Source organism: Spinacia oleracea, chromosome 5, assembly GCF_020520425.1.
Source record: "Spinacia oleracea cultivar Varoflay chromosome 5, BTI_SOV_V1, whole genome shotgun sequence".
NCBI classification, from domain to species: Eukaryota; Viridiplantae; Streptophyta; class Magnoliopsida; order Caryophyllales; family Amaranthaceae; genus Spinacia; species Spinacia oleracea.
The window spans coordinates 34,830,631-34,853,805 of NC_079491.1; the positions used below are offsets into that span (position 1 = coordinate 34,830,631).

Consider the following 23,175-nt stretch of genomic DNA (forward strand, 5'->3'; position numbering starts at 1 on the left):
TTCATCTTATAATGCCAATCAATATGTAAGGAAAAAATATATTTTCTAGAGAAAAAAAAAAGATATTATCTATGTAGCAAACATCGAAATAGTTTAATAATGTAATATCAAATAATTAAAGTAAGACTAAAAAAAATGTTTCACTTGTTTTTATTATATTGCCCCCAACATGTTTGTAATCCCCCGTAATTTTATACATTTTATTAATATATTTTAACGTATAAGTAATTATATTAAAATAGAATTTACGAATTTTGAAATAAATATTTAAGTAACGAATATTTATTTTTATACGTTTTAAATATTTCAACGATTTATGAAATTAAAATTATTTTAGAACTTTTTGTTGAAAAGAAATCGAATTACAAAAACCGTTTGAATTTGGAAAACAATCCTAATGGGTTTTGGATTCAAACACTTAAACTCAATCCTAGTTCTAGCCCAAAATGATAAAGCCCAAATAACAAAAACTCAAATTCTTTACTCCCTCCTCTTTCTATTTCACGTGAAAACCCAAAACCCAAAACCCCTTCCCTTCTCCTTCACTTTCACGTGAACCAGGACCCTCAACCCTCAACCTCATTGTTGCTTCCGCCACGCCGCCAAACCAGTCGTCGGAGACCACCGTTGTCCCTCACCGCAGCTTCAAACGCCGGTAACTCCTCCATCTCTTGCTTCATTGTTCTTGCTTCTCCTTCGTTCTTATTCTTATCCTCTTGGTTGTTTTTGTTGCTCTCTGCCGCCACCACCACTGCGCAACTGGTTGCGCCGCACCATCACAGCCACCGTGCACTGTTGCTGCACCGCCCAACTCGCCAACCAACGTTTTCCATCATCCTCTTTCTTGTTTCTTCATTTTCACGACAGCAGCCAAGCACGACTAAGTGCGACCACCGTAGTCACCACCACCAGGCTCCAGCCGCGTCGCCCGTTCCCCGCGACCACCGCCCTGTGCCGCGCCGCCTGTGCTCCGCCGGCCAGCCTCCTCTCTCCTCTTTAATTCTTGGTTATTTCTTAAACCCTAAGTAACTAATTATTTTAATTAAATATAGTTGTTAATTTAAATTATGTTCTTGATATTAAATTTATAATTTTTATGGTTTGAACATGATTTTCAGATTTGGGTTGAGATTATAAACGAATTAATTTTCAGTTTTTGATTAAAATATAAGTTAGGGTTTAATCATGTTTTATTAATTCGAATTATATTTTCTTGAATTAAAGTTATAGTTTTATGATTTAAATTATAGATTTCAGATTATACGAATTATATAATAAAGTTACTAATTTTCAGATTATATTATATTGGTTAAATTAGTGCTTTTAAGTAGTAAAGTGTGACTTTTGAGGTTTTAAAGGCTTTAAATCATAATAGAAAGATTATATATTATTAAAGTTATTATTTTTATGATTTTAAAGATGTCGAATATATTTTGAGTAAGCTTTTAATTATTTTAGATTGCTGTAAATTTAAAGTATGATGCTTTGAAAGTTTTCAACGAATTTCAATAATTAATATAATAATTATGATGCTAGGAAACCAAATATTCAAGTTTCGATATTGAAAAATGTTCTAATTATGTTTAGGAAGGGTTTGAAGCTCCCTAATGTTGTTGAAAATTCAATATGAATTGATATGAGTCTATATTGGTTGTTGTTAGGTGGAGAATTCTCCGTAGGCGACTTTTGAATTATTAAAGTGGTCTTGCAGTTTGTTTACACAAGGTACGTACATACCTGCGTGCTTGGAATGTGTGCTAATTGTTGAAATCATGTTGATATTATTGTTGAACTTGGTGATGTTGATATTATAGACAAACTTGGTTATATGGAATGTGCATGTTTAATACTGTTGGACAAACTTATTGAACTTATTTTGCACTATAAGAACTGTAACATGTTAGTATGGATGTTTGATACAAACATGTTGGTTGGGAACACTAGATTATTCTATATGATTGGGTTGGATCGATTGGTTGTTGTTCCCTTTCTATCTTTTCACTACTTTATAAGGGCGGAGGACCTTGTTTAGTAAGTTGAAACTCTATGCCCATATACAGGGTTGCTCATGGTTAAAGGAAAGGTTGGTTAAGTTGGAATGAGTCTTGATTTATGCTTTTATGATCACTTACTTAATTCCAAGATAAAAACAGTTGTGAACAAAGGTGAATTGTCTGTCTTATGTAATGGTTGAGTCATAACGGAATCTCAATTTGTAAATCATGTAAAGTGAAACTGAATAGCAATAGCTTTAGACTGTGCACGTCTGAAGTGACGGACAAACAGGAGTTGGGGTTCATGGTGGTAGCCCATGGCCTTTTCTGGGACCGGATTGATCACCGTGTCCTATTTTTATTTAAACGTTCCTCGATATCGCAGGTCACTGAGGTTACGGAGTCGCGCCCGTACCTCGTCTTCCTTAGTGAAGACTTCTGGATGGTCAACTCGGTCCATTGTCTATTTCAACTAAAATAATATTATTGCTAAAAGTCTAGCCTAGTCTAGTCTGGTCAAGTATGGTCGTCAAACTATCATGTTTTATCTGCCCTTGTTTGTGTTCATTAGTATCATGTTAGGGTTGCTCGTTTAATAGAATCATGTTAGGATTATTATTGATTTAGTATGTAGTACTCAGCTTTGCTGATTACGTGCTTTTGCTTGTGCATGTTGATCATGGCTATGCCTTATTGATCCTGTGATGACCCAATCTTTGGTGAGCAGTCTCTAAGGATCAATAAGCATTGTCCATCTGCAGGTTTGAAGATGTTGCATCATTGGGATCGGGAATAGAGAGCTTGTATTTAGTTTTGATTTGCTAAGTTGACTTGGGTTTGTTTAATTGGACTTTAAACTGGTCGTACTATTTATATTTCCTTATTTTTTTGTTTATTGGTTTTTGGGATTAAACCTGTAATCGATTATTTATAAACCTAAAATTAGTTTTATGTTTTCCGCTGCAAAACTCTGAATAAGCCGTTACGTTTTCACACGGGCGATAATGCCTTGATAATTTTCTACGTTTTATATTAAAAGATTATTTTAGAAAAGAGAGAATTGTCGGGGTGTTACAAAGTGGTATCAGAGCTAAGGTTTTACTTTAATAAATTTTTAGGCGCCTAACTATCTAGTTATTTAAAATAAATTTCTTAAAAATCGAGATTCTACGTATTATAGTGTTCAAAATTGGTACTTTTTTTTGGGGGGGGCAGGTCTCCTTTTATCTTGTTTGAAAGTATATAATATTTCTTATTTAAGTTCGAAATCAAATTATTTATTCGAATTAAATTGACTTTCGAAATTTTTATTCTTTTTCTTATTAATTATTATTCAAAAAAAAGGAGTACAATTTTTTTTAGAAGTTCAATTTTTTTTTAAATTGTTTCAAGAGTTAGAATTCGTTATTTAAAAAAAAATATATATATATAAATCTTCTTCGAATTAATAACTTTATTTTCGAATTTATTCGCTACGCATTTCCTTAATTTATTTTACTTTATTTATTTTATATTTTTATTCTATGTTATAATTTTATTATATTATCGTCCTTTTAATTTGTTATTTAAACTATTTCAATGCTTTAGTTTATGAGAGATGGGTAGTATAAGAAGGGCATATAAGATAGAATTATATGTGCATTAGTAGCTAGTCAATGCTAGCATAAGAAATTGATTGTTATGTACGTGCGTATGCTAATTGTTTAATGTTACATTTAAATGTGCATAAAGAATTGTTTGCTTCCACCAAACTTATTGCATTATTGAACTTTGTTTATGATTTGGCTGGAAAATCGTTAGTGAGACCTTGAATTGTTTATTTCAGGAATAAAATGTTTCTTTCCAAGTATACCAACATAGGATCCTTCGAGAAACTTGATATAGAAACCCCTGATATTTACGTGAAGAAAATTGTGTTTGGATGTGAATATTATGCTAAAATTCAAGGGCAACCTATCTTAATGAGAAAGGATATCATAGCAGCCACTATCATTAATTGTTTACCTAACCAAAAATGCCATACCTAGAACTCAAATATAGGTTTAAAGACATGCATTCTGATGATGGAACACCAAAGTTGATTAAGTATGGGACTAGGGATGGTAGGTAGAGATATGACGTAGAGATCCTGACCACCATTATTGAGGTCGTAGAAAATGGGTTCAAGGAGGGTAGAAACTCATGGAGTCATGCTTGGGATGCAGTTATAGATGAACCTATTAGAGTTGTAAATATCTAGAGGGAAATGATGTAACCGTGGAGAATGAGAATGTAGTGGTTGAGGCAAATAACCCTAACCCAGTGGCCCATGAGCCTACCATTGAGATTCCTAGTGAGTCGGATGTGGAACCTAAAGGTGATGGTGAGGTGGCAAGTGAGTCTCATCAAGATAAAGACATGAAAGAAGACTCATACTCGGAAGAAGAATTCGACGAATATTGAAGATCTAGATCTTACTCCACAAGTTTCCAAGGAAAGAATAGGTAGGCAAGATGCCTTAAACATTTGAAGTTGTAATAGTTAGTTAGTTCTTTTATGTTTTAAAGAATAAGTGGCATATCAGCAACGGTTTAAAGTTAAAGCAATAAGAGTTTGAGTTATTCTTTATTCTCTTCAAGGATATAATAAGCCTTTATAGAGTTAGCAATAGAAGTTAAAGTATTCATTTCCAGTTTGAGAGTTTCGTTATTCAACAACAATAGTTTATGTTTGTGTCGTAGAACCTTTATGTTAATTTGAGGACAAGTGCGTTATTATGGTTTAGAAATTGTTATTAATATTGTTTTGAGGAATAAAAGTTTCTTTTAGGAAATACAAGTTTCTTTTGAGGAATTAAAGTTAAATATTTAATTATCCAAGTGGTCAATGATCAAAAGTTTATTTTGGGCACGCGAATGGGAATATTATTACTTATTTGTTGTGATTGAACTTCCATTCATTGGTTTTCAAATTGTATGTCCTTGATAGGGATATTTTCTTGAATAAGTGTTTGTTGATGCGATCTCTATGATCAAATCTAAATTTCTTTCGTAGAGGGGACATATGAGTTATGTATCGTAGAGTAATTAATTTTAGGTCGCACACTAGAATGTCAAGCAATAGTGAGTTAGTTGCTACTATTCGCCTTTTGGCGGGAAGACTGGCTGAAGAGAGAACTGAGCGTCCTGATTCTACTGGGGACATGTTTGAGAGACTAACCAAAGTTAAGCCACCATACTTTAAGAAGCAAACTGATCTTACTTTTTAGAGAACTAGGTTAGAGAGTTCGAGAAACTGTTTGGGGATTTGAATTGTCTTGAGAACATGAGAGTGGGTCAAGTTGTACTGTACTTGGAAGATGAAGCTGATTTATGGTGGAGAGAAAATGGGGTTAGACTTAGCGCTGTTGAGAGATTCAATTGGGATTCGTTTTTTTTACTGCCTTAAGGGAAAGTTTTACCCTACCTTTTATGAGAAAGCAAAAGGCACAAGAATTCATAAACCTTAGGATGGAATTGACTAAGTTTGTACAAGTCTAAGATAGACGTACTGTGAAATTCAGAAAGTAAATGTAAGGAACCATATTGGAAGATTGACCTCGTATAGATGTTTTGGGTAGTCCAAGAACCTTTGGTTATTTCTGTAATGCGAGTGAGGAAATTGATGAATAGGGAGCGTGAACTATTTTTCTGTAGGGTGCTAGATGGGAGTAAAGAAGTTGGAGTGAAAATCGAGGATGTTACCTTTGTGAATGGATTCATTGATGTGTTTCCGAGTGAAATTGCGAGTATGTCACCTGCTAAAGCCTTTGAGTTCATTATAGAATTAAATCCTGAAACGACACCTATATCCAAGGAACCTTATAGCATGACACCTCCTGAAATGAACTAATTAGGACACAGTTGTAAGAGTTGTTTGGTCAAGGAATATATTAGGCCTAGTGCATCACCGTGGGGAGCTCCTGTGTTGTTTGTTAAGGAGAAAGATAAGAGTATGGAACTATGCATCGATTTTAGGGAGCTAAACACCATCAATAACAAGTATCCCTTGCCTAGGATAGATGACATATTGGATCAATTGAATTGGGCGAGTGTGTTCTCGAAGACTGATTTGCGTTTGAAGTACCACCAATTGGGAATAGCTGATAAGGGTCTAAGACCTCATTAGGATTCGTCATTGTCATTATGGGTTTTAGAGTAACGTCTTTTGGGTTAACCAATGCACCTGCATTAATTATAGATTTGATGAATGAGATTTTCTACGAATTCCGAATTAAGTTCGTTATGATGTTATTAATGATATCCCTATTTATGCAAGGAATGAGAAAGAGCATGACAAACACTTGAGGATTACTTGGAGACGCTTAGGAAGAATCTAGTTTTATTAAATGAAGTATACAAATCTTGAAGTCATATGTGTATAAGTGACACCGACAGAAAAGTGAAGGACTAAATTGATTGAGAACTATGTTACGTAAGGGAATAAATTTAAGAGAAGATTTGAGTGGTCCAGGATCGTTGGAAATCATTGTTGGCTGGAAAAGATGAAAAGAAATACATGAATTGGTGCAAGAGCTAAGAGTTAAGCCCAAAAGTTATACACCCATGAAAAGTGTAATGAGGTTCGGTATCAAGGAAAAGTTGAACAGAAGGAGTTTCTGTAGATCATGCTAAGATTCAAGCTGTGAGTGAGTGACCTACTCCAAAAAACGTGTCCGATACTTGAAGTTTTATAGGCCTAGATGACCATTATAGGAGGTTGTGAAAGACTTTTGGAAGAAAGCAAAACCAATGACCAACTTGTTGAAAAAGGAATCGAAATTCAAGTGAAGTGAGAAATGTGAGGAAGCTTTCTAGATTTAGCTGTTGTCGCGTCAATTTAAACCTTATAAGGCTAATTACCAAACCCATGACCTAGAGTTAGCTGTTATGGTGTTATCTACGAATATTTGGAGACATTACCTTTATAGGGCAACATATAAGATCCTTACCGAGAACAAAAGTCTGAAATTTTGGCAATAAGGTCCAGTTGAATCTTGGGGACAACATTGAAAATGAATATTTCTTTCCACCCTGCAACCGATAGACAGATTGAGATTACTAACGGAATTTATGTTGAAAACCTGTGTTATTGACTCTAAGGGTAATTGGGAAAGCCACCCAGGTTCGATTGAATTTTCGTGCATCAATAGTTACCATGCAAGCATTACGATGTCACATGTTGAGGCATTGTATGGAAAGAATTATAGAAGTCTTACTTGTTGGAATGAGTTTAGTGAGAATATTGTATTGAGGACATAATTCGTTGAGGAAGAAATACCCAAAGTTATTCCCTGAGATGAGTTACGAGGGCGTAACTCGTTTTCTTTAAGAGGGTTAGAATGCGATATAAATTCGCGCTTTTTACCTATTTTTATGGTATTTTATGCATTTTATGCTCATTTTTAGCAACTTAAACATGTTGGTGCAAAGTAAATAAATTCTCCGCATAAGAAAAAGGTGTTCTTGAGTAACACAAACATCTTTGAGTTGGCAAATGAGTGCACAAGAGTGTCACAAAGTACTTCTACAGTAAGAATAAGTTGAAAACTTTTGAAAAATGTGTGAATTTTCGTGTCAAGTTTCGGGACGAAACTTCTTTTAAGAGGGGTAGATTGTAATCCCCCGTAATTTTATACATTTTATTAATATATTTTAACATATAAGTAATTATATTAAAATAGAATTTACGAATTTTGAAATAAATATTTAAGTAACGAATATTTATTTTTATACGTTTTAAATATTTCAACGATTTATGAAATTAAAATTATTTTAGAACTTTTTGTTGAAAAGAAATCGAATTACAAAAACCGTTTGAATTTGGAAAACAATCCTAATGGGTTTTGGATTCAAACACTTAAACTCAATCCTAGTTCTAGCCCAAAATGATAAAGCCCAAATAACAAAAACTCAAATTCTTTACTCCCTCCTCTTTCTATTTCACGTGAAAACCCAAAACCCAAAACCCCTTCCCTTCTCCTTCACTTTCACGTGAACCAGGACCCTCAACCCTCAACCTCATTGTTGCTTCCGCCACGCCGCCAAACCAGTCGTCGGAGACCACCGTTGTCCCTCACCGCAGCTTCAAACGCCGGTAACTCCTCCATCTCTTGCTTCATTGTTCTTGCTTCTCCTTCGTTCTTATTCTTATCCTCTTGGTTGTTTTTGTTGCTCTCTGCCGCCACCACCACTGCGCAACTGGTTGCGCCGCACCATCACAGCCACCGTGCACTGTTGCTGCACCGCCCAACTCGCCAACCAACGTTTTCCATCATCCTCTTTCTTGTTTCTTCATTTTCACGACAGCAGCCAAGCACGACTAAGTGCGACCACCGTAGTCACCACCACCAGGCTCCAGCCGCGTCGCCCGTTCCCCGCGACCACCGCCCTGTGCCGCGCCGCCTGTGCTCCGCCGGCCAGCCTCCTCTCTCCTCTTTAATTCTTGGTTATTTCTTAAACCCTAAGTAACTAATTATTTTAATTAAATATAGTTGTTAATTTAAATTATGTTCTTGATATTAAATTTATAATTTTTATGGTTTGAACATGATTTTCAGATTTGGGTTGAGATTATAAACGAATTAATTTTCAGTTTTTGATTAAAATATAAGTTAGGGTTTAATCATGTTTTATTAATTCGAATTATATTTTCTTGAATTAAAGTTATAGTTTTATGATTTAAATTATAGATTTCAGATTATACGAATTATATAATAAAGTTACTAATTTTCAGATTATATTATATTGGTTAAATTAGTGCTTTTAAGTAGTAAAGTGTGACTTTTGAGGTTTTAAAGGCTTTAAATCATAATAGAAAGATTATATATTATTAAAGTTATTATTTTTATGATTTTAAAGATGTCGAATATATTTTGAGTAAGCTTTTAATTATTTTAGATTGCTGTAAATTTAAAGTATGATGCTTTGAAAGTTTTCAACGAATTTCAATAATTAATATAATAATTATGATGCTAGGAAACCAAATATTCAAGTTTCGATATTGAAAAATGTTCTAATTATGTTTAGGAAGGGTTTGAAGCTCCCTAATGTTGTTGAAAATTCAATATGAATTGATATGAGTCTATATTGGTTGTTGTTAGGTGGAGAATTCTCCGTAGGCGACTTTTGAATTATTAAAGTGGTCTTGCAGTTTGTTTACACAAGGTACGTACATACCTGCGTGCTTGGAATGTGTGCTAATTGTTGAAATCATGTTGATATTATTGTTGAACTTGGTGATGTTGATATTATAGACAAACTTGGTTATATGGAATGTGCATGTTTAATACTGTTGGACAAACTTATTGAACTTATTTTGCACTATAAGAACTGTAACATGTTAGTATGGATGTTTGATACAAACATGTTGGTTGGGAACACTAGATTATTCTATATGATTGGGTTGGATCGATTGGTTGTTGTTCCCTTTCTATCTTTTCACTACTTTATAAGGGCGGAGGACCTTGTTTAGTAAGTTGAAACTCTATGCCCATATACAGGGTTGCTCATGGTTAAAGGAAAGGTTGGTTAAGTTGGAATGAGTCTTGATTTATGCTTTTATGATCACTTACTTAATTCCAAGATAAAAACAGTTGTGAACAAAGGTGAATTGTCTGTCTTATGTAATGGTTGAGTCATAACGGAATCTCAATTTGTAAATCATGTAAAGTGAAACTGAATAGCAATAGCTTTAGACTGTGCACGTCTGAAGTGACGGACAAACAGGAGTTGGGGTTCATGGTGGTAGCCCATGGCCTTTTCTGGGACCGGATTGATCACCGTGTCCTATTTTTATTTAAACGTTCCTCGATATCGCAGGTCACTGAGGTTACGGAGTCGCGCCCGTACCTCGTCTTCCTTAGTGAAGACTTCTGGATGGTCAACTCGGTCCATTGTCTATTTCAACTAAAATAATATTATTGCTAAAAGTCTAGCCTAGTCTAGTCTGGTCAAGTATGGTCGTCAAACTATCATGTTTTATCTGCCCTTGTTTGTGTTCATTAGTATCATGTTAGGGTTGCTCGTTTAATAGAATCATGTTAGGATTATTATTGATTTAGTATGTAGTACTCAGCTTTGCTGATTACGTGCTTTTGCTTGTGCATGTTGATCATGGCTATGCCTTATTGATCCTGTGATGACCCAATCTTTGGTGAGCAGTCTCTAAGGATCAATAAGCATTGTCCATCTGCAGGTTTGAAGATGTTGCATCATTGGGATCGGGAATAGAGAGCTTGTATTTAGTTTTGATTTGCTAAGTTGACTTGGGTTTGTTTAATTGGACTTTAAACTGGTCGTACTATTTATATTTCCTTATTTTTTTGTTTATTGGTTTTTGGGATTAAACCTGTAATCGATTATTTATAAACCTAAAATTAGTTTTATGTTTTCCGCTGCAAAACTCTGAATAAGCCGTTACGTTTTCACACGGGCGATAATGCCTTGATAATTTTCTACGTTTTATATTAAAAGATTATTTTAGAAAAGAGAGAATTGTCGGGGTGTTACAATGTTCGACTAACCGCATGCACTTCAGAGATGTATCGATTTGCAACAAATAACCAACAATATAAAATAAAGAGATAACACGCACGAAAAAAGCTTTGTATCCAAATAGATAATATTTTTTTCCTTGGCCCATTTGTGTCACTTAGGCTGCAAAAATGTAAACACTTATCTTTTATATGAAATACAATTTGAATTAAGCAAAGATTAAAGATTGTTTTTAGCAAATGGTAAGCCTTCTATGCTTTGATTTTTTTTTTTTTTTTTAATATTGGTTGTTTCTTGATTTTGTACATTTATTATTTTACATAATTCGTTAATATTGTGATTTGATACTTAATATGGAATTATTTTAATTTTTAATTTTTTTTGGGTGAAACTGTGAGTAAGATTGTTTTAATTGACTTTCAAGAAATTTACCATGTATGATTTGGATTTTCTCATGCGTACAACTGGAGTTCATGGAAAATTATTTTGAATTACTAATATAATTGATTGAGCGTTATGGTGACATTCATGAGTTGCATAATTGTAATTTTCTTAAGTTGAGGCATTTTTCTTTGATACGATTTGCAGCTTCTTTGTTTTTTCCTCTTATAATTTCATCTTCCTTTTACTTAAATTTCCGTCTTTTGTTATTTTGTTGATGTCATAATTTAATCGTGATTTAGATATGTGATTAGGATGATAAAAATTGAGGTATTATTGGGATACTTTTTTGTTTTCTTTCCTAATCACTTATTTATTTGATTGGAATATTTGGAGTATTTTGCTACTTTTAGGGAATTATAGGTAAGTTTTGGGCGTGATTAGGATAATTAATCAATATGATTGAGTGATTGAATATTTGATTGGAAAAGGGAAATTATAACATTTATAGGTTAGGTTTTAGCATGATTGGAATAATTTAAATTAGTTTTATGTTTTCTTTTAATTTAAATTATCATTAAAGGTATTATAGTTTATTCCATAAGGGACACCAAAAGTGCAATTACTAAATTGGCCTCAATAGTTCATGATTCTTAAATATGGCGACACTTGATAGAATGAGGCCATGAGGGTGCTCTTCGTCCCATTAAGGTTGTAGCATATGCATACATGTGTTTAAAGTAACAGGATTGAACAAAGAGAAATTATTATAATTTTGATTTGGGTGGAGTCGAATAGAATTAACCAGTCATAGGAACAACCAATAATGGACTTGTAACACAATTAAGGGATGTTTTTCAGCCCAGAGTTACCTGTCAATGGTGAGTAGAAAGTCTGGATTGGTTTACGTTTCAAATTCCCATTACTATACAGAACCGATGGAAGCTTTTTCTTCATTATTCATACTCGGTACCTAATAATTGGCACAAACTCAAGATGTTAGTGATATATGCAAGGGTAACTAACAAAACCAATTACAATTAGAATTAGGAATAATTTGTTGTCAATTTCAAACGCCTATTTCTTTTCTTCTTCTTCTTCTCTCTCAAAACCCTAACCTCTCAGTTTTTAATAGATCTGTTCAATGGGCTGACTTCTTAATTAGCATAATGGTTTATATTGGATTGGTTGTAGTGTAACTGTTTTTTTTTTTTTTTTGCACGTTATGTTTATATTGGATTGGTTGAAGTGTAACTGTTTTTTTTATATTAGAGTTTGTTTTTTTTTTATATAATTATGGAGGGAAGATGGACTATTTATAGGGGGACACGAAAAGTGTAGTTACTAAATTACCCCTTCCCTCTTGCCTTATATAATAGAGTTCAGTTTAGTTTTTTTTTATTAAAAATATTTGCATGACTGCCAATTGTTAATCGCCGACAAAACAAACACCAGCGATCCAACATCATCAGCGTAAAGGAAAAAAGTTAAAAAACATTTAAATGCAACTAATTGCGTTTAGAACATTAATAATTAAAGGAAAATTCTCTCAGAATTCATCAAATATCTAATTGTCTAACCTACTAATTTCGATAAATAACTAGCTTTTATCCGTGTGAAGCACGCGTTTTCTAGTTTAAAAATTTATGTTATCTGTTAACCCCAAATTTTTGGCTGCATAGCTATGCATGCAATTTTGCATGCATATGCGTTTCAACTGCTTCGTTTTGAAAGTTTCTGCCTTCCTGTTTCATTTTTTTAATTTTCAGTGTTAAATTTTAAATTTAAATTTTAAATTTCAAATTTTAAATTTTAAATTTTTCAGTGTTAAATTTTAAATTTTTAAATTTTAAATTTTTTTTTTTTAAACTTTTTATCACGCTTGTTTTCAAAAAAAATATATTTCATTATTTGAGTAAGCTGCAAGCACACATAATAAACAAACAAATGGACATTTAAAGTAATTTAATGAACATGTCATTTATTTTCTATATGTTTCCTCTATTTTAGTTGTTGCTGCCTATTTTCTCTTTCTATATGCTTCTAATTTTTCCGCTTCCTTTCGGCTTCCACTTTTTTCGCTACACCGGTCTCTTCTCTTTCTATCGGCTTCCTTATTTGCAGATTTTTTTTCTTGTTGCTTCCGCCTTCAATTCTTGGAGCCTCTCTTAATACCACATCTTCCATTTCTAAATCGTTTTTTTCTCTTTTGTTGGCGCATTCATATTAACTTTTTCCTTCCTGCAGAAAAATCATAATGTTGTTATAATTGAACATTATTATGTATAAGTTGAATATATGACTTGAGAAACTGAACATCACACAAAACTATTTTTATTTATGAACATATCATAGTTTTATAAGTTGGATTTAGTTGAACATGATTATTTATAAGTTGAACATGAGACTTGAGAAACTGAACATCACACAAAAGTGTTCTTATTTGTGAACATCATCTTTTATAAATTGAACATCATATTTTATAAGTTGAACATGAAGAATTATAAACTGAACATGACAATATTTAGACAGCGCCACTTTTTATCTTTTAGTAAAGAATAATAAACATTTGCTTATTACTGTTGTTGCTTGCCTTTAGTTGAACATGATTATGTACATAATTATTTATAAGTTGAACATGAGACTTGAAAAACTAAACATCTCACAAAAGTATTAAACATATATTAGTTTTATAAGTTGAATTTAGTTGAACATGATTTTGTATAAGTTGAACATAAGACTTGAAAAACTAAACATCACTCAAAAGTGTTCTTATTTGTGAACATCATCTTTTATAAACATCGTCTTTTATAAGTTGAACATGATGAGTTATAAACTTAACATTAATATTTAGAGAGTGCCAATTTTTTAGTAAAGAATAATGAACACATGCTTATACAATTTGAACATGATCTTTTAGTAAAGAATTAATGATAATCTGTTTTTAATTAAAAATGAACTTGACATGATATCAAACATAGTATGAACATTAAATTTCTAAAACTGAACATTGAGCTTTAAAAATTGAACATAAACAAGAATAATAGGTGATTTTTTTAGAAACTATAAAAAGTCACCTATTATTGATTTAAACACATTTACTCCAGAATCGAGTATTAAATAATTTAAAAATAATTTAAATTTACAAACCCAGAAATCGAACATCACACAAAGGTATTGAACATATATTAGTTTTATAAGTTAAATTTAGTTGACATGATTTTTTATAAGTTGAACATAAGGCTTGAGAAACCGAACATCACAGAAAAGTATTGTACATATATTAGTTTAATAAGTTAAATTTAGTTGAACGTGATTTTGTATAAGTTGAACATAAGACTTGAGAAACTGAATATCACACAAAAATATTGAACATATTATAGTTTTATAAGTTGAACATGATTCTTTATAGGTTGAACAAGAGAGTTGAAAAACTGAACATCACTCAAAATCAAGACTAACAAAGTAGCAAATTAATCATTTCTAAAGAAGAAAATATTTGTTCAACGATATTATCAGCGTAAATTAGATGAAGCTAATAATAATTACTATGATTAATGAAATTAATCCATATCACAACCAAAAGTGAAGCAGTGCAACTTGATTTAACATTTCACAGTTACACGAACTACATAATTAGATAGATGTTTTTGGTGCAAAACATAGTTGATAGATAATCACATCATATATTGTTCAAAAAATAAAAATAATTAACATCACACAAAAGTGTTGAATTTAGTTGAACATGATTTTGTGTAAATTGAACATGATTCTTTATAAGTTGAACACGAGAGTTGAGAAACTAAACATCACACAAAAATATTGAACATATATTAATTTTACAATTTAAATTTATTTGAACATGATTTTGTGTCAAAATTGAACATGATTCTTTATAAATTGAACACGAGAGTTGAAAAACTAAACATCGCACAAAAATCTTATTACTTGTGAACTATCATACATAACAACAATCCTAACCACAGTACCACCAACAATAACAATATCAAAATTAACAAATGTAGTTAAATTTAGTTGAACATGATTTTGTGTAAAATTGAACATGATTCTTTATAATTTGAACACGAGAGTTGAAAAACTGAACATCACACAAAAATATTATTATTTGTGAATAAATATTCAGCAATAACTATCACAAGTACAACCACCAAAAATACAGAAATTAATCGACAAAAATAAAAGGAAATGAAAGAGAAATAGAAATTACATACCACACCAATCAATATAGCTTTCTTCAAAATATTATTGGCACCATGAGCACACCTCTCCCTCTTGCAACACTCCCATAACTAAAGATGAAAGCCAAATCAGTCAACAAAATTTATTAATTTATTTATTTTAATACTTGAAATTTAAAATCAATCGAACAATAAATTAATGAATCTGATCAAAACAAACATGAAGCAGCCATACTAATAGAAAATGATGAAGCTAGAAAAAAGGTGAGATTAATGTGCATAAAAACGCATAAATTGTGGGAAAGAAAAAGGAGGAGATGGTTAAAACTTAAAAGTATTAGTTACCTTCAATGGCAATGCGAGAACGAGAAAAAGTCTTGGATCTACGGTTTGAAGCCCTGCCTCTCTGCCAAAAGACGGTGCAATCATCAGCAATCTCCGCTCGATTTGGACAACAGATCGTCGTAGGTAGGAAGCCTCTCAAGCGTCGCGACGAAGAACACTAATAGATCGGCGAATAAGTACAGTATTTTCCGACGGCATATCGTCGGCAGCGGTGGAAGAAAATCGGAATAGGTGTTAGCGGCGGAAGGAAAGAGTGAGCACATCATATCGACGACGGCGCATCAATGGAGGAAAGAGAGTGAGAGGTTTTGATGAGAGAGAAAATGGTGAGAGAAAATGGGCGGAGGTTAGAGGAGAGAGAAAATGGGTATGTGATATAGGCGCGTGATTTCTTATTGATGAAACACAGTCGTTTCATTGCATATGCATATATAGATGGGTGCATACCTATCTATATATTAATAACTAATCTGTTAACATAGCAAAGGATACAAAAGATTTAAAATAAAATATGATTTGTTTGGAGTATAATGAAATTGAAATTAGAATGTGAAACGAATAAAATTAACTAGATTTAAGTACGTGTAATGCATTTTTTTTAATATATAACTTGTTAATCGTTCTTAATACTATAGTCACTTACTATTGTAATCAAGAATTGCGCTAATTAATCATTTATTTTATTTTATTTTTAATCGTGAGATCCATTTTTTACTTTTTATTTTTTTAAACTCTTATTATTTATTACTATGGATAAATAACAAACGAAAACAACTACTCCCTTCGTTCATGATGTTACACTTTAGTATTTTGACAATATTCACAATTAAAGAGAATCTTCTAAATTCTTTCTAATACATAAGAAAAAACATATTCATGTAGGATATTGTTTGATTCGTTTCGGTGAGTACATTTAATAATATCAAAATGTAATTTTATTTAATGTATTATTAGAGATAAAAATGATACAAAATGTGCATTGACAAAAGTGAAAATTAAAAACTGGAACATCATTATTTATTTTTTTGGAACGGAGGGAGTACTTAGAGCAACTCCAATGGTTGGAAAATTGACCTGTTCACGAAAAAAAAAAAATATATGAGCAGGTAGCCCACCATTGTTGCAATAATGACATCAGCAACTACTAAAACATTGTAGCTACTTTGGACAGGTAGCTCAAAAAAATTAAAGGGGAAAGATATAAATTAAATATTATAGGGGGCTACAAGAGATTGTAGCCCACCAATGTGAAAGTTTGTACCTTAAATTAATTGTAGTTAGAAATATGATGTGGCAAACTTAGCTACATCACTTTATAGCACACCATTGGAGTTGCCCTTAGTACATAGTAAGTTTGATTGTTTGTTAAAAAGAAATTTAAAGAATTACCTAAATTATTTTTCTAAATAAACCCGCACAAATCATTACAAAAAGTGTTAATTTAGTGATATTATTTTAAGAGGGTGAGGGATTAGACGAAATTCCCACAAAGACTAAAAGCAAACCAACAAATTATAAATTATATAAACAATGCAGAAACAAAAAAAAAACCTAAACTTTATATAGAAATCTAAAAAAGAAATTAGAAATTAAAATTTGATCATATAAAACTCTATAGTTTGATCATCTTTATTGATTTTATCCAAATCATATTATGGGAGTATTCATTTACCTTTTCATAGATAGATGTTAGCTCTTTTGAATTTATCACTTTTTATTTTCCATTAGATAATATTTCTTAAAATCTATCGATGGAGGTGTGCTTTACTAGAATACAAATACAATTTTTTCTAATTTTTTATAATCTTATCTTACAATGTACTATTATATTTTTCTTTTTATGTTAAAGGACTTAAAATATATATACTACTACACGTATGTTTTTAATTTTAAAATAGTTGTGTTAATCTTTAATTTTAATTTCAATATCTATCTTGTTCATTATACTTGACTCCCGGAGTATATAATTGCCAATAAAAACTACAAAATCCAACCTAACTTCTCCAACATAGAGTTATATAGTGTCTCATATATAATTTCATATATCCATAGCCTCGCATCTTGAATTCATGCTCTTAAGTAAATAAATTTTTATTTTTATTGTCAAAGTACGTACTTCATCTTTTATATTTTATCATGTCTACACTTAATTGTGTGGCATTTGTAATTCCAGTATGTAATTAATTACATTAACAAATATATAATCAAATTTACAATGTTATACTAATATACTGATTCAAATTGAAAATAACTTTTTTAAAAGCATAGTACTACTACAACGACATAACAATGGATTTGGATAATATAAATGGGTGTAATATTAGTTACATATAAATATTGATGAGCATATATTTGTACCCTACAATAATTACCTAATAAAATTGATTTCGGAATCAAGATTCCAGAGTTGTTTTATCTCTCTTCTCTCATCCTTGCAAACAACCAACACATTATATTCTTCATATTTTCAGGATTTCCTTGAGTGTCACGGTATGATTGGAAGTTTAATTGAGTGTTAAAATCTAGTTTATCGTAATATTAAAATTTAAATAAAAAAATCTTAGTAAAATATTCGGATTAAAATCCTAAAAAGCAGAAGATAATTTTATTTATGGATTATTAAATTAATTTAAAGACCCTTTCAATTCTGATTTGTTAGTTTTTTCTTATGTGGCGCTTGAATATTTTAATTCTAAATTAAGTTGTTTATCTATTTTCTCATTCGTCCAATTTCAATAATCTCTGATGTGGCGCTCTAACAATTTAACAAATATGCCTCCTTTTTATACATACTAGTTTTAAGCTCGTGCGATGCACAGATTTTTATTTAGTATCCTGTACTATTATGTATGTTAAACATCAACAACAAATACATTTATCTATTTCTAAGTCCATTCATTTAAACTATTTAAGTATTTGTTAAATTCAGTTTCGATTGTAAATCTCATTATTACGCAGTAGTTTATCAACTCTTGTGATATTGTAGTTTATTATGATACAAATTCTACTTTTTTTAATAGTAAAATCTACTTTTTTTTTTAAAACTATTTTAGCTATGGTAGATACGTGGAAGTACCGAGATAGTATCAAGGTGATAATTTCCTGTCCAATTGGAAATTCAATCTTTTGTTAATCCTCTTGAGTAGTTTTTTTTTGTTTTTTTGGTGATATTGTAATTTAATCTTTTTAAAATTATTATATTTTGGAGTAATATATTTTCATAACCTAATTTATAGATTTTAAATTATTTTAATATTATAACCATTTAATTATTTTTCTAATAATTTCATAGATTATTTGTTAATCATTTTTTTATAGGAAGATGATGAATACATAATTAAAAGATTATTTGATTATTCCTATTGAATGATTTGATAATTAATATTGGATGTCAAAAATATATATTTTTTGATAGAAAGATTACATAAATCAATAGAGTGTTTGATTATTCTATTGATATGATAATTAATAGTGGTTGATTTTGGCTTTTATTTTAGATTTATTCTTTAATTTTAGAGTGTTTGATTTTGGGTTGAATTTTATTAACAATTTATTCTTTAAGTATTATAGTGTTTTATTTTGGATTGAAGACTCTTGTGCGTAGATATTTATTATTCTTTAGATTTATTCTTTAATCATTATTAGAGTTGCATTAGTAAGTAAATTAAATAATTATCTATGTGGCACAATTAATTTTAAAATAAATCAGAAATCTTATTTCTCATTAGAAGAAACATACTCCCCCCGTTCTTGTTTATTAGTCCCTTATGGAATATTGAACAATCCACTAAAATGACACTTGCATGTGAATCTCTAAAGAATCTAACCCATGTGGGTAGGAGAGAGAAAAAAATAAGAAAATATGGGTAGGTGGAGTGTTTAGTGTTGTTAATTAGAAAATAAAGGGACCACTTGCATATTTAATTGGAATGAAAAGGGAATCACAATTTTAACATAAGGGTAAAAGGGAAATAATGGTTGAACAAATAAGAAAAGATTCTAAAATGGACTAATAGAAAAAACATCTCAATACGGAAAGGGGACTAATAAACAAGAACCGAGGGAGTAATAATTTTCTATGTGGCGCTCTAATAATTTTAATAATTAAAGTGTTTGGTTTTGGATAGAGTTGTATATATATTAGTAATTAGTTAATTAAAATATCTACATGGCACCTAATTATTTATTTACGTGACACTCAATTTTTTTAATTCAAAAATTGAGTGTTGTGTGTGTGTTTTTTTTTTTTTTTTGCAATGATAATATGAACACATGTAATAGATTAATGGTAAAGGCTTTATTTATCTTGTTAAAGGATGATTATGAACACTACATGCTTTTCAATTTCAAAATCTCTATTTTCATTCTTCTTTGCATATATTTGAGCTTCATATTTTGTTCCTGTTATCAACACTCTCATTTCCCCTGCTTTCTTCACATCTGATGACAATATATCATCTTCTATTTTTTGTTCTTTCTTTTTAGCAAGTTCTCTTATTCCAGCAGCAGAGCAAAAGAAGTATTTTCCAATAACAATAGTGGTTCCTTCTTTATATCTATTCTTCCCTTTTCGAACACTAAAATCGATAATAGCAGCATGTTGGCAATATAGATCATAAATTTCATTAGTTGTTTTCCTTGCTTCTCCAATTAAACAACCAACTAATTATAAATTTAAAGTTGTTGTATGGTTATCACAGTAACTATATTACATATATGTATAACTATATCAACGTATATAAAAGTTACTATATCATTTATGCATAAACAATATCATACATATTCATAATTATAAATTTAAAGTTACTCTATGACTACTAGAGTAACTATAATAATTTAAGAATAACTATATCAAAGTAAGAGTTACTATATGATTTTCGTAGTAACAATATCACATATATTAGTAATTATAATATTAAAGTCATTGTATGACTACTACTACAGTAACTATATTACATATAAGAATAACTATATCAATGTAAGAATTAATATATACTTATTAAATGAACTATATCATACCTTCTTTAATATAATGATCTGCAACCAGACTTGCTGAGATCTAGTTTCATCTTCAACGCCGTAGATATTTGGATGATTCTCTAAATTTTCTAGAAAATAAAATTACGTAATCAGTATAATTCAAACTATAATTCTTCGTAGTTACTAGGATTACAATATTACTTTCGTAGTTATTTTCGTGATTATATAGTTCATATTCAATTGCGCGATTTAAATCGATATTCAAATCGATTAAATCGACCTTCACTGTTGAAGCTGGTGAGTTGCTGGAGGAGAGAGATTTTAGGATTTCGTTCAAAATTGGACCGCGAGTTTTTTTTTTTTTGGATCACGTGAAATCAGCCTAATCAGCGCTATTAATTTATAAAATTACCCTGATCCACGTCAATTATAGCGTGGGTTGAGTCCATGAAAGTGGAATTCATTGGAGTGTGATCGATTTAACTTTGGAAAATGAAATTTTAATACCCGTAGGTATAGGAAAACGGCGAGGCCAATATCAGAGCCAACAAAACAGGAAAAAGAGAAGCACTAAAAACAAACGCCATTTTTCAAAAACAAACGTCATTTTTCACATAAAAACACAATTTGATTGTTGTGTGTTGTCCTTTAGTGCTTGTCTTTTTCCTATTTTATCGTGTTGTTGGCTGATATGTATTTTATAATATATTTCTGATATTAAAATTAACTTCCTCGTAGGTATAGTAGGACTTGTAGCCGTTGGAGGAACTATATTCCAATCTCAGATATGTTTCTACAAAAATATATCAAACCAAAATAAAATAAAAGTGGTACAATATTTTAGGAAATGAGGTTTGAGTTATGTACTCATAAGTTCAAATATGATACTCACTTTTCAAATATGGTACGCAGAATTTCGATATGGTGTTCATTTTTCAAATATGATAATCATAAGCTCAAATGACTCTTTCAAAATAATAGTGTAATTACCACCATACCCTCATATATGTGTTTGGAGACACATATCTAGTAGATTGCATCAAAGTGACGTGCAAGTTCAAGAACGCCAACAGTGATCCATGTAAAGCTGACGTGTAGTGGGGGCCAACACATTGGTGGGTTGAACTGCAATAATCAACAGCATCCCCCATACCCACTACTCAACTTTTGATTTTTGAATGAAGGAATGATTCCACTATATTCTATTTTGGGTCCCACTCCACAACGTCAAACCCGTTTCCCACATGTGACATTTTCTGATATGCTATAATGCTACTTCGTATATGGTACATTGGTACATGATATGTCCATGATATGCATGGCCATGACATGCAATTAAAATGGGCCCTTGATTTGTGGGGCATGACGAGGATGATTAATTAGAAGAAATTTAGGTGTGTCCTAGTCATTGCTGAGTCAGAAACTCTAAAATTTTAATACGGAGTACAAGCGACATCAATGAGTGAGTCACGAGTCGACTCACGACTCACAATATTGCCGGCCTTAGCAGCCAGCTTCCTTCCTTCAAATATTAAAATCATCATCTTCAACAACAAATCTACAAACGGGCTATCTCGTACCGTTTCGTTCGACATAATAATTTCGTAAACAAAACATTATCTATTAAATTTTACTTGTATATGTTGATTTTTTTTAGGGGAATATTATTTGTGTATTTAGATACATACATACCAAATACCTTAATAAGATACTCCGTATTTCATTACCCGTCAAAATATATACTCCGTATATATGTATTTTATTTACGGATTTCGTATTCGTTATCCTTCATTTAAAAATACTCGTAACGTTTGAACCTTTTATACTATTCACGTATTTTACTTTGACTATTGTTGGTGATTTATATATCAGATAAAAAATAGTCATGTGAGATCTTGTTAGATTCCGATCAATGCGTATTTTCAAAATATCAACTTTTTATAATTTTTGCTTAAAAAGAATTTAAGATATTAACAATCAAAATTGTACAGTTGCGAGTATTTCTAAACAGAGGAAGTATATATCTATATAGGTTGAAGTTTCAGTGAGAACTTCCCTTCTCATGGGAACCGTAAAAAATATTTTCACCATAAGAGTGTTTTCATGTGAACCTAAATATATATATTTATAACCATAATTTAAAGTTATGGGATGCATAACTGCATATTCCCTCCGTTCTTGAATGTTAGTCATCTTTCTTAATTGAATTGTTCTTTTATATTAGTTCCCTTTGAAATCTTCCTAATTTGTCTAACATTTATCTCCTTTATACCCTTATAAATATCTCAAAGGCCCACTTATCTACTTTCAAGTAAATTTGTATCCTCATTATATCTCTCAATTATTTCTCTCTCCTATCCACACGGGTTATATATTCTATTGAAACTAGTCTTATATGCACGTGATGCGTGCGGGATTATATAAAAACTTAAAATTGTATTACTACCATTCAATATAAATATTAGATAAAAAAATGTTCACAAAGTTCATATTTAAAAAAAATTAAGGTTATACTATACAATCATACATCTAAATACTGAAAAAGAGTAATCATGCCTTTACATAACAAAGAATCTAAATCTTACTACCAAAATAAAGAAATTAAATCAATTTGTTGGGAAATGATACTAATAAAGTTTTCTTTGGCTACAATAGAAAAATTATTATATGATGATGAACGAAAACAAAGAAAGAAGCAACAACATAAGAGATTTCCCAGGTTTATAACAATGATAGGTCCATATGGAAAATCTACTCTAAACT

General features: G+C 31.0%; 2 long non-coding RNA genes across 4 annotated transcripts; both read left to right on the plus strand.

The window, feature by feature from the left end:
* Window positions 1-510: 510 nt before the first annotated feature.
* Window positions 511-2,945, plus strand: LOC130461153 (uncharacterized). 2 transcript variants are annotated; one of them, XR_008921541.1, is made up of 4 exons: window positions 511-655; window positions 783-1,006; window positions 1,662-1,725; window positions 2,722-2,945. It is a non-coding gene; the product is annotated as an uncharacterized lncRNA (long non-coding RNA). The 2 variants fall into 2 exon arrangements; XR_008921540.1 differs by having other exon boundaries at window positions 521-1,006.
* Window positions 2,946-7,963: 5,018 nt separating this feature from the next.
* On the plus strand, window positions 7,964-10,398 carry LOC130461154 (uncharacterized). 2 transcript variants are annotated; one of them, XR_008921543.1, is made up of 4 exons: window positions 7,964-8,108; window positions 8,236-8,459; window positions 9,115-9,178; window positions 10,175-10,398. It is a non-coding gene; the product is annotated as an uncharacterized lncRNA (long non-coding RNA). The 2 variants fall into 2 exon arrangements; XR_008921542.1 differs by having other exon boundaries at window positions 7,979-8,459.
* The last annotated feature ends 12,777 nt before the right edge of the window (window positions 10,399-23,175 follow it).